Genomic DNA, 15,190 nt, shown 5'->3' with positions numbered 1-15,190 from the left:
ATATCTACATACATTTCAGAATGTTGTGTATCCCTGGAAATAATCAGACTTCATGTCAACATTACAGTTTTGAAAACATAGCTTGGCCCAAAAAAGTGGTCTCTTGGGACAACTTACCCCAGGTATGGGGTAAACTGAGTCGCGGGACGGGTAAGTTCAGCCGCCTACAAACTTCTGTACTGAATGAAATATTTCCACTACCTTTTTAAAACCATGTCTATCTTTATTTCCCAAACAAAATTCAACACAATCACTTTTTGGTCTTTTAATCCTCTTTTAACACAGACTTAACACCTAACAAACACTTTGTACTTTTTTTAACATAGGCCAGGCCCGGTTGTTACTTCATATCCCAGTGATAATGCTTTGCATTATGCCTGGGAAGAAAACACTTCCACTTGCCATTGGCTCAATTTACCCAAACATTTTGACTATATTAGCCCACACTGCTACAAGGACGCACTTTCATGCTATGTTTAGGTCCTCATATCGAAGTTTATAGAGACCCCAACTGATGTATAGAACAATCTTAGATACAAACATCATGAAACCTCTAACACAATAAATTAATTTGACTTGATGAAAATCTGTGTTCACTCTAGACATTCATTCATGCTGAATTGCTCCTTAAAGCTTAACTCTTAAGAAGTAGCCTTAATGTGAAGATGTAAAGCTAACGCAGTATATCTACAGTATCTGGAAGTGATGTTGATCAATAGGACCCTGCAGATAGGAGTGTCAGTGTGAAGCAGGTATAATGAGCCCACCTTGCTTAATGAAAAGCTCTGCCAGTGGAACTGAGATCACGACCACATCTCTTAGTCATCAGGCCCTCCAGTCATGGGGGTATTTCAATCCACAGAGACCCTCTGGAAGAGGAGAGAGGACATAGAGAAAATAGTCCATTACATTACTATCATTACAGAGTGAAAGAACAGTAGAAGAATGCCCTCCGCTTCAATATTAAGCTGTTCCTCTGATGTTTGAATAGAAGTTTTAATTAACAGGGACATTCCGGCAGATATGCCTGTGTTTTCATTATTGGAGCAATTTTTGCAGATGGCCCCTGAAATAATTTATTTAATAGTTTTTGTTAATTTCCACCAGTTATCAAAGGGAATGTAATCTATTTCAAAACCCAAAGCGATTAATAATCCCGCAGCAAATGAGACAATCTCTGAGATGGCTAGACAATGGGGTCTTTCAGTGCATTTATTAGTGAGTTTGCATAGTGTGTGTGTATGTGTGTTTCCTCCCCAGCCCTCCTGGCTTCCCTCCTTAGAGCTGTTGTTCAGGAGCAGAGAAACAATGGTCTCCCTGCTGTCAGTCACTCCAAAAATCACCCTCCACACACAGCCATAACAAGACTGATGCTGCAGTCATAACATCACTCACACCTCCATAACATCACCCACACCTCCCCTCTCCTTCCCCCTCTCCTCCCCCAATGAGAAGCTCTGAAGTGGGGGTAGACGGGGAGATAGAGGGGTGTATGAGCAGCCATGCCTACTGCACTAACTGTGCTGGATAAATGACTCCTTGTAAAGCACAAAGACAGACTGCAGACCCTGAGTGTACTGTATGAGGAGTAATGGTGCCTCAGCCCCAGGCAGCACAACCAAGCTCTTATTCACCATTCAGCCAAACATCAGTGTGTGTGTGTGTGTGTGTGTGTGTGTATGCGCATGTGTGCCTAATGAGAACATGTCAGCCAGTGTAAAGTGTCTTGTTGTTTAATATGACAGAATATAAACTACGGAGAAGTACAGTACAGGGAGAGAAATACACAAGCGGGGAGAGAGTGAGAGAGGGAGAGAGAAAGAGACCGAAATAGAGAGAGCAAGATCGTGGGGCCATTGAGACAGAAAGATATTGGACGTGTTTCAATGTTTTCTTTCTGTGACTGTCTGCTAACCTCCAGCTCAACCTGCAGTGGCCTCACCTGCTGCATATCAATGTACCTTCTACTCAGAGCATAGCTCAGTCAGTCAGTCCACCCACCATTATTATTTAAGCTCTGCCTGTGTTCCCCCTGCAACCGATCAGCACTCCTTATCAGCTCTGTGTCCAATCAAATCTTACTTTATCAGACATGTGTTCACTCTGGTGAGCCTCCATCCAATTAGCATTGTCTGTGTGTGTTGCTCTTGTGCGACTGCATGTGAGCGAGGAACCAAAATGTCACATTTACAGCTATGATGTCACCTGTTGCATAGAGCTGGGCTCCCTCCCTCCCTAGTAGACAGGGGTTGGAACCGGTTCAGGGAACAGAACCGAAAACCAGAAAATAATGTCATTTTTCAAGGAACAGAAACGGAACGAAAGTGTTTCATACTCTTCCGGAACAGAAACATTATTTTAAAAAGCATGGGAACCGGTTAATAACTTTATTTTAAGTTCCAAGCATTTTTTTTTTGTCCCACAAAAAACGCAACAAAGCACCTATGCAAAGCCCTGACTGTCACTCAGAAACGTATTCCAGTGTCTGCCTGCCTGCCAGCCAGCTGAAAATCTTTGCCGGTGTGTGTGCGTGTTTAGGCTACCTGCCCCTCTCCCTCCAAAGCATAGGCTACTGTACTGACGTTACGAGCTTGCTAGCTCAAAGGACATTCAAAGTTCCTTCATAGAAGCCGCTCCTCCTAGGTATAATTCTGTGGACCTAATTCAGTGGCGCAGTGGTCTAAGGCACTGCATCGCAGTGCTAGCTGTGCCACTAGAGATCCTGGTTCGAGTCCAGGCTCTGTCAAGGCCGGCCGCGACCGGGAGACCCATGGGCCGTGCACAATTGGTCCAGCGTCGTCCAAGGTAGGGGAGGGTTTGGTCGGCAGGGATGTGGGTTCGTTTCCCATGGGGGGCCAGTATGAATTTTTTAAAATAATAAATAAATAAACAAACATGTATGCATTCACTAACTGTAAGTCGCTCTGGATAAGAGCGTCTGCTAAATGACTAAAATGTAAATGTAAATAATGCATGTCATAACAAGATGTCCAGCACTTCAAGCCTCCTCCTCAACCCTCTCTTGCTCTCTCCCCCACCCGCAAAATGTTGGTCGCATCGCATCTTGCGCCATAGGCTACACTTGTCTGTCCATCACGCATGTAAACAACTAGCTTGCCTGCTCTATCCGCACTGATTGGTGAAGTCATTTAATGAGCTAAATGTAAAAAACTGTTGATTTCACAGGTTAAAAAAGGAACAGAAAGGAACTATATAAACCAGTGCTTTTTGGGGGTTTGAACCAGTTCAGAACTTTATTTTGCTGGTCAGAACAAAAATAAATTGTGGTTCTGTTCAGAATGAAACGATTGGAAAATAATTTCAGTTCCAATCCCTGCTAGTAGATATCTGTGAGGAAGCGTATCAGCCTTAAGACAACTACAGGAAATAAATACTAGGGATGGGCATTTGACAGAATGTCTGTGTTCAAGTACTCTCATGAAAATAATGTTGAGTACTCGAGTACTTGCATGTTAGTGTGAAACAGGGCTAAAGGCAAAAATGTATGCGGTATGCTATTGGTTTTTCCAATTACTGGTTGTTCTGATACACAACTGAAAACAAAACGTAACATATTTTTACTGCACTTGACATAATCCCAACAATAAACACATTGAAGTGTTTGACATTTTTTCAGAGCATATACATTTTACCTGCTAAATAGTATTTCAATTCTACGGGTTACGTCATCTCATTATACGCCAATGATATCTTACTTGATCTACACAATGTATGCCCATACTCCAAAATTTCACAATAATGCCTTGCGATCTGGAGGGCGGTCTTTTGCATCCCCCCAACGGTCCAAATGTGGAATCCGTACCCTTGCCGATATCATGGACAGTAATGGTTTAAGAACATTCCAAGATTTGAAAGACATTCATATTATCAGGCAACTCCTTTTTTCTATATTTACAACTTAGGACAGCTATGCTGGCCTATGGACTCCCTTGGGAAACCCAACTACCGAACCATCCAATGATTGTATTTATAAATAAATTATCTGGGCTCCCGAAAGGAATGATCTCTATAGTATATAAAACAATTTTTGGAAAGCTCATATTCTGAGCTAGCCATTCAAAAAGTATTGTCCACAGATCTAAGTGAATCTGAACAACCCTTTAACTGGAACAGAAAATGGAAAAATATGACATTGGCATCCCGTAATCCAAACCATCAATTTATACATTAAGTTTGTTCACAGACTGTATTTAACACTAAGGAAACGTTTCACGATAAAATTGGCCCCAACTCCCAACTGTTCCTTCATATGATGTGGGAGTGCCCTGCAGTTAAATACTTCTGGGACAAATTTACAAAATTCATTTCGAAGTGCATGAACGTAAATATTCAATGATTTGCATCTACATGTACATTTTACATGTACATAATTTAGCAGACGCTCTTATCCAGAGCGACTTACAAATTGGTGCATTCAACTTATGATAGCCAGTGGGACAACCACTTTTTTTTTTTTATGGGGGGGTGGGGGAGGGGGGTGGGGGGGTAGAAGGATTACTGTTATACTATTCCAGGTATTCCTTAAAGAGGTAGGGTTTCAAGTGTCTCCGGAAGGTGGTCAGTGACTCTGCTGTCCTGGCGTCGTGGGGGAGCTTGTTCCACCATTGGGGTGCCAGAGCAGCGAATAGCTTTGACTGGGCTGAGCGGGAACTGTGCTTCCGTAGAGGTAGGGGAGCTAGCAGGCCAGAGGGGAATGAACGTAGTGCCCTCGTTTGGGTGTAGGGTCTGATCAGAGCCTGAAGGTAAGGAGGTGCCGTTCCTCTCACAGCTCCGTAGGCAAGCACCATGGTCTTGTAGTAGATGCGAGCCTCAACTGGAAGCCAGTGGAGTGTGCAGAGGAGCGGGGCGACATGAGAGAACTTGGGAATGTTGAATACCAGACGGGCTGCAGCGTTCTGGATACGTTGTAGGGGTTTAATGGCACAAGCAGGGAGCCCAGCCAACAGTGAGTTGCAGTAATCCAGTGCCTGGATTAGGACCTGTGCCGCTTTCTGTGTAAGGTAGGGTCGTACTCTGCGAATGTTGTAGAGCATGAACCTGCAGGATCGGGTCACCGCTTTGATGTTAGCGGAGAACGACATGGTGTTGTCCAGGGTCATGCCAAGGTTCTTTGCACTCTGGGAGGAGGACACAATGGAGTTGTCAACCGTGATGGCGAGATCATGGAGCGGGCAGTCCTTCCCCGGGAGGAAGAGCAGCTCCGTCTTGCCGAGGTTCAGCTTGAGGTGGTGATCCGACATCCACACTGATATGTCTGCCAGACATGCAGAGATGCGATTCGCCACCTGGTTACTACTATGTTACTGAACAATGATAGCTCCTTGAATCTCTCAATACATCAGAGAAGATTTTGTTAGAGCCTCACTTCTTTTTCTTTCATACATACTTTTTATTTTACATACTACATTTATTGTTATTTTTGGCTCCAACAAGAAAATAAAAAAATGTATAAAGATTTGGTCACAAAAAAAGTTACATTTGTAGATTTCAAGTACTTATTATTAATAATCGAATACAAACCTTGAAATGAGTACTTGAGTACTCACGCCCGTCCCTAATAAATACTGTATGCTCATTCACTAGGAAATAAGCTGTTGTTTTATGATGAGCACAACATTCAGTCTGGTTTAACCAGGCTAGAATTATCCATACATACATACATACATACATACTGAGAACATCATAACAATATACTGAACTAAATAAACAGTTAGTGATGTCATAGATATGGTTGTTGTGTGTAGGGTTGCAAAAGGAGGGTATATTACTTGAAACTTAAAAGAATTGTGGTATTCAAGGATTTTATGTAATCTATCACAAGACATCTAGTGGCAAAGCTGTAAAACATTATCCTAAATCACTGGCGATCAGTGCCGTTCAAGATTATTTCTTTTAATGAGCATGGCCTTATTTCTATTACAGCATATTTACATTTTAGTCATTTAGCAGACGCTCTTATCCAGAGTGACTAACAGGAGCAATTAGGGTTAAGTGCCTTGCTCAAGGGCACATCGACAGATTTTTCACCTAGTCGGCTCGGGGATTAGAACCAGCGACCTTTCGGTTACTGGCACAACGCTCTTAACCACTAAGCTACCTGCCGCCCCATATTTGAATGACTATCATTCATATTCCATTCACCCAGCTCAATGTAACATCAATAGGTTTAGGCTACTACATGGTTGCTACAACCTAGCCTATGAATTAAAGTCTACAACATAGGTGCACAGGTCGAGATAATTTTGAGTAATCAAGGTGACAGACAGTGACACATTCAATGCCGCCTTGCACACTCTTGCCTGCACCTAGCTGATCTAGAGTGTACAGTGGCTTGCGAAGGTATTCACCCCCCTTGGCATTTTTCCTATTTTGTTGCCTTACAACCTGGAATTCAAGTCGATTTTTGGGGGGGTTGTATCATTTGATTTACACAACATGCCTACCACTTTGAAGATGCAAGAAAACTTGAGCGTGCATAACTATTCACCCCCCCCCCCCCCCCCCCAAAGTCAATACTTTGTAGAGCCACATTTTGCAGCAATTACAGCTGCAAGTCTCTTAGGGTATGTATCTATAAGCTTGGCACATCTAGCCACTGGGATTTTTTCCCATTCCTCAAGGCAAAACTGCTCCAGCTCCTTCAAATTAGATGGGTTCCGCTGGTGTACAGCAACCTTTAAGTCATACCACAGATTCTCAATTGGATTGAGGTCTGGGCTTTGACTAGGCCATTCCAAGACATTTAAATGTTTCCCCTTAAAACCACTCAAGTGTTGCTTTAGCAGTATGCTTAGGGTCATTGTCCTGCTGGAAGGTGAACCTCCGTCCCAGTCTCAAATCTCTGGAAGACTGAAACAGGTTTCCCTCAAGAATTTCCCTTTATTTAGCGCCATCCATCATTCCTTCAATTCTGACCAGTTTCCCAGTCCCTGCCGATTAAAACCATCCCCACAGCATGATGCTGCCACCACCATGCTTCACTGTGGGGATGGTGTTCTCGGGGTGATGAAAGGTGTTGGGTTTGCGCCAGACATAGCGTTTCCTTGATGGCCAAAAAGCTCAATTTTAGTCTCATCTGACCAGAGTACCTTCTTCCATATGTTTGGGGAGTCTCCCACATGGCTTTTAGCGAACACCAAACGTGTTTGCTTATTTTTTTCTTTTAGCAATGGCTTTTCTCTGGCCACTCTTCCGTAAAGCCCAGCTCTGTGGAGTGTACAGCTAAAAGTGGTCCTATGAACAGATTCTCCAATCTGTGCTGTGGAGCTTTGCAGCTCCTTCAGGGTTATCTTTGGTCTCTTTGTTGCCTCTGATTAATGCCCTCCTTGCCTGGTCCGTGAGTTTTGGTGGGCGGCCCTCTCTTGGCATTTTTTAATAATGGATTTAATGGTGCTCCGTGGGATGTTCAAAGTTTCTGATATTTTTTATTCTGATCTGTACTTCTCCACAACTTTGTCCCTGACCTGTTTGGAGCGCTCCTTGGTCTTCATGATGCTTCTTGTTTGGTGGTGCCCCTTGCTTAGTGGTGTTGCAGACTCTGGGGCCTTTCAGAACAGGTGTATATATACTGAGATCATGTGACACTTAGATTGCACACAGGTGGACTTTATTTAACTAATTATGTGACTTCTGAAGGTAATTGGTTGCACCAGATCTTATTTAGGGGCTTCATAGCAAAGGGGGTGAATACATATGCACGCACCACTTTTCCGTAATTTATTTTTGAGAATTTTTTGAAACAAGTTATTTTTTTCATTTCACTTCACCAATTTGGACTATTTTGTGTATGTCCATTACATGAAATCCAAATAAAAATCCATTTAAATTACAGGTTGTAATGCAACAAAATAGGAAAAACGCCAACAGCTGCAAATGAGAGTTTCTATTGGACAAATTCAGCCATGTTTATCCCCGTTTCGTTCCTTTTAAGAAACGTTTTTCAATAGATTTGGCGGAATGAATACACCCCTGACCACCCGCAAACTGTTCACTTTCATAGCCACCACATAAAAACAGCATGATTTGCTCGTTGTATATACCAGGCAAAAAAACTTTCCAAGCCAAACCTTCATATCAATACATTTATACAACCAAAAGCTTACCTTGACTTGGAAGAGTTCCAGTGTGGTTAGCCATAGCCAGCTAGCTAACATAACATCCCTCTCTGTTTGAGCCAGGTGTTCGAGTAGACTAAACTAGCTACCTGCATAAGCAGTTCAGCAGTTACACCGGCGGGCCCCGGTGGCATCAAATTAATCAAACCAAAAGCTTACCTTGACTTGGAAAAGTTCCAGTGTTGGATAGCCATAGCCAGCTAGCTAACATAGCATTCCTTTCTGTTTGAGTAGGCAAAACTAGATAGCTGCATTTGCTAGCTAAGTGAAAGTAGAAGAAAAAAAATACAACCATATAGCTAGTTCTCTCTCTCTTGCTTCTCCTTCATTTTGGAAGAAATTAATTTGTTCAAAACAGTTAAACTATTGTCTCTCTCTCTCTTTGAGTCAACTACTCACCACATTGTATGCACTGCAGTGCTAGCTAGCTGTAGCTTATGCTTTCAGTACTAGATTCATTCTCTGATCTTGATTGGGTGGACAACATGTCAGTTCATGCTGCAAGAGCTCTGATAGGTTGGAGGACGTTCTCCGGAAGTTGTCATAATTACTGTGTAAGTCTATGGAAGGGGGTTAGAACCATGAACCTCCTAGGTTTTGTATTGAAGTCAATGTACCCAGAGGAGGACAAAAGCTAACTGTCCTCCGGCTACACCATGGTGCTACCCTACAGAGCGCTGCTGAGGCTACTGTAGACCTTCATCACAAAACAGTGTGTTTTAAATCAATTATTATCAATATATTTTTTTACACATGTATTTATTTGACCATGTCAATATGAATTTGTTGTCAATGTTTTGCCGTCAAACTGGTGGATGTTGTGAAGAAAAGTCAATAGTTGGAAGAGCTGCAGAGTTAACTGAAAATAATGCCATTTTTGATTCTATGCTTTTTTCACTAATTAGGCTATTTTCTCTAGAACCATCTACTAGAAACTCATGGACAATATGGACACAGATATAAAACATGAATACATGTTGTACAAGTTATTCAAGTATAAATTACCAAAGTTACGATAGATTGGCATAGATTTTCTGTTCATTACCCAAATTACTGAAGATTCCGGTAACTTTGGTAAATTATCGATAGCTTTGCAACCCTAGTTGTGTGTCGGTCTGCACCTGAACAAAACACCACACAAGGCTGGCTGACATTAAGAGCGGAATGTAGCAGAGAGACACTCTGTCTTTATCTCCAGACTGAAGCCTTATCTGTACATCAGCTCTCCCGTTGCTATAGCAACACAGCAGCAGCACACAGAGTAAATACTATTTGACTTGGGGCTGATGTCTGTGCTGTAGGCCAGGTAAGGAAAGACTGTCTCTCTCTGTGGTGTGTGTTTGTGTGTGTCACCATTGGCTGTTGGCCTTCAGGGGCAACATTGAATCATACCATGTTTATTCATGTCATGTTTATTCAAATGCAAATATCATGTATATTACATAAAGTCATCCATATTGCATAACATGTCTCCCGAGTGGCGCAGGGGTCTAAGGCACTGCATCGCAGTGCTAGCTGTGCCACTAGATCCGGGAGACCCATGGGACGGCGCACAATTGGCCCAGCGTCGTCCAGGGTAGGGGAGGGAATGGCCAGCAGGGATGTAGCTCAGTTGGTAGAGCATGGCGTTTGCAACACCAGGGCTGTGGGTTCGATTCCCACGGGGGGCCAGTATAAAAAATTATGTATGCACTCACTAACTGTAAGTCGCTCTGGATAAGAGCGTCTGCTAAAATGACTAAAATGTAAAATAAATGTATAAAGAACAGAATTCACAGCCACACTTCTCCAGGATCCTAGTCAAGAAATCACAACTGTATTGTCTAACTTATTATTGCTGCTGTACAGTCTGTTGGCCACTCAGACCTGAGCTAACCTGGGTAATCATAATAAGTCATGTTTTCTGGTGCTGGGTCTGTCTGTCTGGATGCTGAACATGAGGAATGTTAATTAGCCAGTCAGTCGGACTGTCTGTCTTGTCTGTCATAGTGAAGGGGACGCTGCTGGTGCCTCATTCCCACTCTACCTCACTCCTACTCTCGCTCTCTCTCTACCCCCCCCCCCCCCCTCTATATATTTTTCTCTCCCTCTCTACCCCCATCTCTCTCCCTCTATCCCCCTCTCCCTATCTCTGTCCCTCTACCCCCCCCCTCGCTCCCTCTCCCCCCTCTCTCGGTCTCTAAGCTACCTGACCTGTGACCTGCACAGCCAGCCAGTGCTCCCTCTATCAGACCTTTTCCAGAACAATCCACGAGAGGCCCACAGCTGCAGAGCTGTTGTTCCCAGCTAAACAAAGAGAGATGGATGGATGGCCCTCTTTCAAATAGAACACTCATCTCATCCTCTGGTGCTACAGTACAGCAGCTGTTGAAGCTCACTCTAACACATTCAACGCATAGCCATTTCTAGTACAGTGTACAAGCACATGGATCTGATTTGATGTAAATAGTGTGATGTTTGATGTCAGAGCAAAGAGCTATTAAGAACACTCTCTCTAAAGGACACTGTATGTGGTACAGGAACTTAATAAGAATGTTGCCAGAACACTTGGGAAATGCTGTGGACAAAAGAAATAGGAACTTCCTGAGCCGAGGCACTGACACTATTCCTGAACTAGCTAGTGTAGCAGGGGGGATGGGATGGGCTGCTGGGGGTTGGATTAGAATCAAACAGGTAAAAGGAGCTGGATCAATAATGACAATACAGACTCAGTCCTTTACTGTAAAAACTCCATAAAAGACTCCCTAGTCTACAAGGGCCAACAAGAACACATCAGTATCAAATGGAACAGCACTGCTGTGTAAATGATCCTTCTCCAATGTGTGTTTGTGTTTGTGCGTGCATATAAGTGCACGAGTGAGAAACACACAGAAAGAGAAAAAAGAGAGAAAGAGCGGAAGGGAGTCAAAGCACAGCTCAGGAGACTAGCTACACCATCAGTGAAATCTAAAGTTGGTTCTGCCCTGTGAGTGGTGTGGGATGAGACAAACTGAAGCCCTCAGTCGGCACGGCACTGTAGATCTTCTGTGTAATAAGACATAAAGACACACTCTCACTCTGTCTCAATCTACATTTCACACAACACTCATGCTGTGAATTCACATGCACACACATGCACACACAAACACCCACACCTCAGATACATGTGACAATGTTCAGAGTAAGTGCTTGTCTGCAGAACTCATGAGGACCTTTTCAGCAAAAACGTTTCTTGGCAACCTTCACACAACTGTATAGCTTCACACAACTCTATAGCTTCACACACAGTCACATGCTGAACTGACTGAGATGTGTTTGGATATGGCCAGCAGGTCTCATGCACTGGAAGTTTGACACAGTGAGGCTTGTTATGTAAATGCATGTGCATGAGTGTGTGTGATTATGTTAGACACACTGAGGTGTGGCTGTGCTCTGACTGTCTCCATCACTCCAGGACTTTATTTTCCCATCCCCTCCACTCTATTCCCTCTCTCCTTCACTCAATCTCTCTCTACTCCTGTAGGCTGAAACTTCAACTCCCTGAGAGTAAACAGAGAGCTGAGTACAGATCTAACACCAGGACTGCATCCCAAATGGCACCCTATTCCCTATATAGTGCACTACTTTTGACCAGGACCCATAGGGCTCTGGTCAAAAGTAGTGCTCCATGAAGGGAATATGGTGCCATTTGGGACGCGGACCAGCTCTCGTGTCATACCCCCTCCTCCCCCCTACCTACATTAGCCCAGGTGCCAGGCTCAGGCTGCTCCTGCTACAGCCAAATTGGCATCGTCTGGCCTAACAGTTTGGCAAGGCAACGGTGTAGCGTTGTTCAATGCAGAAACAGTCAGGTCCCCAGACTGTGAGAACAGAGACTAGCCAGAGAATCCATTCAATCCTTAACCCTTTGACGCGTATGATCACATATTTGTGATTATTGTTGAGTACTCCCTGCAGCGTACCATTGAAAATATGTGATTGGAACAGTAGCAACAGAGCGTATGATGCAACAAACGTGTCTAAACAGCATTGTTGTCTGAAAAGGATCTAAACAATATTTTGTACTGATGGGAAATAAAGGTAATCACAACTTTATTTCTCAATTTCACCTTTTATTGTAAAAGATAAATGCGAACTTCATCATCCAAGCATCACACGGAACACATCCACAGCCAAACTCATTCCATAAACCAGTCTAAATAACAGGTTGCGTTGACAGAAAAACAAAACATAAGTTAGCAACCTAACAGCTAGACTTGTTTACAATGCACCACATCTCTAGTGAGCACAAGGGAGAAATGTAATATTGTTTAGAAAAGAGATGCGTATCAGCTAAGCTAACAGCAGCTAAATTCTTTATGTTGGCAGCCATGTTTGTTTATGTTTGACAAGCGAAAACTCCCTAATCCCGAATGCCATTCACTATAAGACGCAAATAAACAAAGTCAAAGTCAAAGATGGCTGTGCCCATTGGCCAAAAAATATTAACTTAGTTTGGCCCCTTTTCAGCATATTACAAATCTTCGATATACTTGTTACAGTGTATACAAGAACCGGAGCACCTGACTTGACAACTCGTTTACAGTTTTCGACAAATCACAAAACAAATAAAATGTTATCACCTCACAGATCATCACCCCAAATACAAGCCTACTGCCTAGCTTAACCGTAGCGCGAAAGCTAAATAGGGTTGCCAGATTTGGTTGAAACCATTTTAGGGGGGTTTGTGGGGTGGTGTGCGGGGGGTAACTTCATTTGTGGGGGATTTCAAGTCCATGGGGGGGTAGAAATGGGGAAAGGTATCGTGGGGGGATATGATGCAGGAAATATTACTATTATGGGGGATTAATCAATAAATTGGCGGCAAACACAGGAGAAGTTTATAAGCGAAATAAAATAAAACCCTTGGAAAGGGGGGTCTGAGCTGGCAACTCTGAGTAACGATAGATTGTAACTAAGTCAGTCGAGTGAACCATTCCTTCACCTCGTTTTGTTATAACATCTTCGGTCTGACAGACGTTTACATGACAACCAGAATGCATTGTATGATATCAACAAACATGGCGCCACACATAGCTGGCATTTAGCTTAGCAATGTGTCCATAACAATCTATGCAAGAATCAGAATGCATGATTTTTCACCAGTACTTTAAAACGTGAATAAAACAGTAAATACATTATGCCCCATACATATGGTGTGCTACAGTAGAAACGACAACACGATATACAGAAACTATAATGATAACGTAATAAGGCACTTACTTTGATAGGAACACACACATGTCCAAAGTTGTTATTACTAAGGAAAGCAACAATGAAGGCAAAGCGGGCGCCAGCCGGAAAATGTGCCAGGGGTAAAAGGTTTGTGCAAGTTATTTTCTGAGTGGAGATGCAAATGTCTGCGTACTTGATCTGGGGAAACACTGGGGGAGTGCTTGGGGTCTCGTCGAAGAGAGACGTTTGTCCGGCTCAGTAAAGCCTCAAACATAAATTGTCCGCAACAGTGAAATGGGCTACTTCTATGTGAATTAATGAGTAGATGGAACACACCTCAATTCAAACTGTTGTCAGAAAATACAATTTGTTAGAAAATAATTTGAAATTGACAAGTTGAAACATAGCCTATAGATAATTAGCAGGTAGCGTGCCTTGGTTTGAGCGCAGCGCGGGTTAACTGTCCCGTTGCGTAACAATCACATTACGGAACAGTGAGTGCATTCTGACATCACGTGCATAAAAAAAACGAATCACGCTGGAGCGACCGTTACAGATATTTGGAACTCACGCGTGAAAAGGCTAACATTGCTTAATCAATCAAACCTGGTAATACTTAACATTAAGGTACCATCTAGGCCTACGAAGTTCATAAAGGCTAGTTACATAAACGTAATTCAGTTCATTTATAGAATCCCTTCATGGAACTACTGTATATACAGAGGTCAAAGACTAAACTAAAACCACATGATTGTGTAATTGAACAGATGTGTTATTGACTAAGAATCATGTCTGTCTCTTTTCTCAGTAGTACACACACACACACACACACACACACACACACACACACACACACACAGTTTGGGGTTTACAGTGAAACATGAAAGAATCGTGGTAATAATAATAATCCTAACATAATTTCATGTTACTGTGATACCTGATTGTCCTAATACAACTAGTAATACTGACAGGAGGAACAGAGAAATAGTCTGTCGAAATCGGTGCAGCCAGATGGGTTCTCAGTTCATCGTGCAGACAGAAATAAATATCTCTCCAGGAAGCTGAAGGGCGGAGGTGTGTGTTTCATGATTAACGACTCATGGTGTAATTGTAGTAACATACAGGAACTCAAGTCCTTCTGTTCACCCGAACTAGAATACCACAATCAAATGCATTATCTCCCAAGAGAATTTTCTTCGGTTATAGTCACGGCCGTGTATATCCCCCCTCAAGTCGATACCACGACGGCCCTCAAAGAACTTCACTGGACTTTATGCAAACTGAAAACCACATATCCTGAGGCTGCATCTATTGTAGCTGGGGATTTTAACAAAGCAAATTTGAGGACTAGGCTGCCGAAGTTCTATCAACATATTGACTGTTGTCCTCGGGATGCTAAAATTCTCGACCATTGCTATTCGAACTTCCGGGATGCATTTAAGGCCCTCCCCTGCCCTCCTTTCGGCAAATCTGACCACGACTCCATTTTGCTCCTCCCTTCCTATAGGCAGGAACTCAAACAGGAAGTACCCGTGCTAAGGACTATTCAACGCTGGTCTGACCAATCGGAATCCACGCTTCAAGATTATTTTGATCACGCGGACTGGGATATGTTCCGGGTAGCTTGCGAAAATAATTTAGACTAATACACTTAAACGGTGACTGAGTTTATCAGGAAGTGTATAGTAGATGTTGTGCCCACTGTGACTAAAACCTACCCTAACCAGAAACCGTGGATAGATGGCAGCATTCTCGCAAAACTGAAAGCGCGAACCACCGCATTTAACCATGGTAAGGTGACTGGGAATATGGCAGAATACAAACAGTGTAGCTATTCACTCCGTAAGGCAAATAAACAGGCA

At 43.0% G+C, this 15,190-nt stretch overlaps 1 protein-coding gene across 1 annotated transcript in view; it reads right to left on the bottom strand.

Annotated features, from left to right (window-relative positions):
* Window positions 1–15,190, bottom strand: part of LOC311144733 (phosphatidylinositol 4-phosphate 5-kinase type-1 beta-like) — a 68,910-nt gene that overhangs the window by 31,752 nt on the left and 21,968 nt on the right. Inside the window, exon 2 of the mRNA XM_084180829.1 lies at window positions 768–869. The gene's annotated coding sequence lies outside the window, so the exon portion shown is untranslated. The remainder of the gene's footprint in view (window positions 1–767; window positions 870–15,190) is intronic.

This window comes from Coregonus lavaretus, assembly GCF_964263955.1.
Source record: "Coregonus lavaretus genome assembly, chromosome: 17".
Lineage (NCBI taxonomy): Eukaryota > Metazoa > Chordata > Actinopteri > Salmoniformes > Salmonidae > Coregonus > Coregonus lavaretus.
This window is presented reverse-complemented; position numbering and strand designations above follow the sequence as displayed.